This window comes from Dendrobates tinctorius, unplaced genomic scaffold (assembly GCF_039654945.1).
Source record: "Dendrobates tinctorius isolate UK_male_01 unplaced genomic scaffold, ASM3965494v1 ptg000127l, whole genome shotgun sequence".
NCBI lineage: Eukaryota > Metazoa > Chordata > Amphibia > Anura > Dendrobatidae > Dendrobates > Dendrobates tinctorius.
In genome coordinates, this window is record NW_027361795.1 from 10842561 (window position 1) to 10846563 (window position 4003).

General features: G+C 42.0%; 1 pseudogene; it reads left to right on the top strand.

Moving 5' to 3' along the window:
- Positions 1-1060: 1060 nt before the first annotated feature.
- Positions 1061-3479, top strand: LOC141047413 (uncharacterized; annotated as a pseudogene).
- The last annotated feature ends 524 nt before the right edge of the window (positions 3480-4003 follow it).

A 4003-nucleotide genomic window follows, 5' to 3' on the forward strand; every position in this document is an offset into this window, starting at 1 on the left:
TCATTGTACCGTGCACAGATTCTAGACACCATGTGCCAGATGCAGCAAAAGAGCCCCAGAACATAACAGAGCCTCCTCCATGTTTCACAGCAGGAACAATGTTCATTTCTTGATATGCTTCATTTTTCCATCTGCGAATATAGAGTTGATGTGCCTTGCCAAAAAGTTCCATTTTTGTCTCATCTGCCCATAGAACATTCTCCCAGAAGCTTTGTGGCTTGCCAACATGTACTGTATATACTTGTGTATAAGCCGACCCACATATAAGCCGACCCCCCCCCAATTTTGCCTAAAAAAACTGGGAAAACGTATTGACTCATGTGTAAGCCGAGGGTGGTGCTGCACAAGGGTTAATGGTGGTCAAAAAGATGCTCCATAGATAAATACCGGCGTTTCGATTTTTTTTTTTCCCACTACGCCGTTTAGTGATCGGGTTAATCATTTTTTTTGATAGATCGGGCAATTCTGAACGCGGCGATACCTAATATGTGTTATTTTTGTTTATTGTTTTATTTTGAATGGTGCGAAGGGGGGTGATTTAAACTTTTATACTTTTATTTTTTTCATATTTTTTTAAAAAAAAATTTTTCATTTTGGCATGCTTCAATAGTCTCCATGGGAGGCTAGAAGCTGCCACAACTTGATCGGCTCTGCTACATATAGGCAATGAACAGATCACCTATATGTAGCAGAATTACAGCATTGCTATGAGCGCCGACCACCGGGTGGCGCTCATGGCAATGCCTTATCAACAGGAGACCTCAGGTTGTTATGGCAATGCATCGCTGACCCCCGATCACGTGACGGGGTTGGTGATGGTGTATTTCCGACCCGGCAGCCGGAAAGGGCTGGTTAAATCCTGCTGTCAGCATTTGACAGTGGGATTTAACTAGTTAATAGGCGCGGGTGGATTGCGATTCCACCTGCGCCTATTGCAGGCACATGTATACATATATATCTAATATATAAAGCTCAATGTGTATGTATGTATGTATGTCCGGGATTGGCATCTGCACCGTCGCAGCTACAGCCACAAAATTTTGCAGTCACACATATGTGGAGTGCGGCTCTGCGGGTGGAGAGACATACGACCCAACTATGGAAGTGAGGAAGGGAGGAAACGGATTGTTCTCATAGTACAGGGCCCCTTTCTTGGCCCCCACACAGTGTAATGCCTCCATAATGCTCCTTATGCCATATATATGATGCCCCCCACACAGTGTAATGCTCCCATTATGCCCCTGTAAGCAGATGACCGGATACAACACACAGACAAATAGTCTCTACAATATTGGATCCTCTCAGTGAAGATCATGTTTCTGAATTACCCATCAAGGACGGATATGGACAGAAGCAAGATGGCGGAGAGGATATTACACCTCACCCTAGAGATCCTCTTCCGGCTTACTGGAAAGGATTACACAGTAGTGAAGAAGACCTCTAGTGAGCGCTGTCTGGACCCTGTGTCAGGGATGGGGAAGACCCTTGAGCCCAATCACGGGACCTCCACCTCTCCCCCTGATACATGCGGACATCAATGATCAGAAGATCCTAGAACTCACCTACAAGATGATTGAGCTGCTGACTGGAGAGGTTTCTATAAGGTGTCAGGATGTCTCCGTCTATTTCTCCATGGAGGAGTGGGAGTATTTAGAAGGACACAAAGATGTGTACAAGGACATCATGATGGAGGTTCCCCAGCCCCTCACATCACCAGATCTATCCAGTAAGAGGACAACACCAGAGAGATGTCCCCGTCCTCTTCTTCCACAGGACTGTAAACATGAAGATCCCAATGTTCCTCAGGATGATCAGGGTGAAGATCTGACCCATGTTAATACTACAGAGACATATGTGAGGGGTGATGAGTGGTGTAAAGAGGAGATTCCTGCATATGACTACCCAGATGACTGTACCAGGAGATCAGAAGGACAGCTGACATCTTCAATTTTTAAATCAGATGATCTTGAAATCCCTCAAGATACAATTGAAGTGAATGCCATTTCTCCAGATACACTATCATCCCTTCACAGCAAAGATCTGTCATCTGATCCTATGAAACAGGTCCTGTCTTCTGATTCATTACCGACTGCTAAGGAAAATCAAAGCCAAAAAATAAGAATTAAAAAATTAATTGCTCCTAATGCAAATAAGCGATTTTCATGTTTGGAATTTGGAAATAGTTTTCCCCTTGAAAAGTCTTTTCTTAAACATCAAAAAATTCACCCAACACAGAAGAGACTTTCTTGTTTCAAGTGTGGGAAATGTTTTAATCAAAAATCAGATCTTGTTGGTCACATAAGAACTCACACAGGGGAGAGGCTATATTCATGTTCAAAATGTGAGAAATGTTTTATACAGAAATCAGATCTTACTGCACATCAGAAAACTCACACAAGGGAGAAACAATATTCTTGTTTAGAATGTGGGAGATTCTTTAACTGGGAATCACATCTTGCTAGACACCAGAGAACACACACAGGGGAGAAGCCTTTTTCATGCATAGAATGTGGGAAATGTTTTGCAAAGAAATCAAATGTTGTTAAGCACCAGAAAACTCACACAGGGGATAAGCCTTTTTCTTGTTCAGAATGTGGGAAATATTTTAGCCAGAAATGGAATCTTGTTATACACCAGAGAACTCACACAGGGGAGAAGCCTTTTTCATGCTCAGAATGTGGAAAATGTTTTAAACGGAAAGAGCATCTTGATAGCCACCAGATAACACACACAGGGGAGAAGCCTTTTTCGTGTTCAGAATGTGTGAAATATTTTGTGAATAAATCATGTCTTCTTAGTCACCAGAGAACTCACACAGGGGAGAAGCCTTTTTCATGCTCAGAATGTGGGAAATGTTTTAAACGGAAAGAGCATCTTGATAGCCACCAGAGAACCCACACAGGGGAAAAACCTTTTCCCTGTTCAGAATGTGGAAAATATTTTAAGAATAAATGGATTCTTGTTATACAGCAAAGAACTCACACAGGGGAGGAGCCTTTTTCATGTTCAGAATGTGAGAAATGTTTTACCCATAAATCAGATTTTGTTAAGCACCAGAGGATTCACACAGGGGAGAAGCCTTTTTCATGCTCAGAATGTGGGAAATGTTTTAACCAGAAAGCGCATCTTGATAGCCACAAGAGAACCCACACAGGGGAAAAGCCTTTTCCCTGTTCAGAATGTGGAAAATGTTTTGTGATAAAATCATCTCTTCTTAGTCACCAAACAATTCACACAGGGGAGAAGCCTTTTTCATGTTCTTAATGGGGAAAATGTTTAACATGGAAACCAACTCTTAATAAACATCAGAGAATTCACATTGCGGAGAAGCCTTTTTCATATTCAGAATGTGAGAAATGTCCTAACAAAAATTGTATCTTCTTAAAGGGGTTGTTCACTGCTACTATGACAACCCCTTGTCATTCCTCATATTTGTCCTTGTTAAAATAAAAAATTAAAACACACAAAAAAAAAAAAAAAAAAAACATTTTGCAGTCACACGTCTGGACCCCGAGAGCGTCATAGGCTATGTTGTGAGGCAAAATTTTAACCCCGCGTGTTCCAATTCACCAAACAATTTTGCCCCTATCTACATAATGGGGAAAAAGTGAAAGGAAAAGTGTTGGAGGCAAATTGACAGCTGCCAGATGTGAACAAGGGGGACTTAAAGAATGAGAGCAATGGCACCAAAGAGTATATACCGAACAGTTGCTAAGGTGGGGCCCTGACATGGGATACTCACCACACACGGGGATATGAACACACTCACAAAATGCGTCACACACTACCACGTGCTTCAACACATATACCACCCTCAGCACACATTTCACCACACATACACCAACGTCGCCACATAAAAGTCAAAACACAATAGTCGCCACTCAAAACTCGCCACGCTGTCCCAGAGCTGTTTAAAAGATGAAAAATTAGCTGTGATTGGTTGCTATCAGCAACAGTTTTCTTTGTAGACAGTTGTGGTAACTGAGGCCTATTATTCTTATCA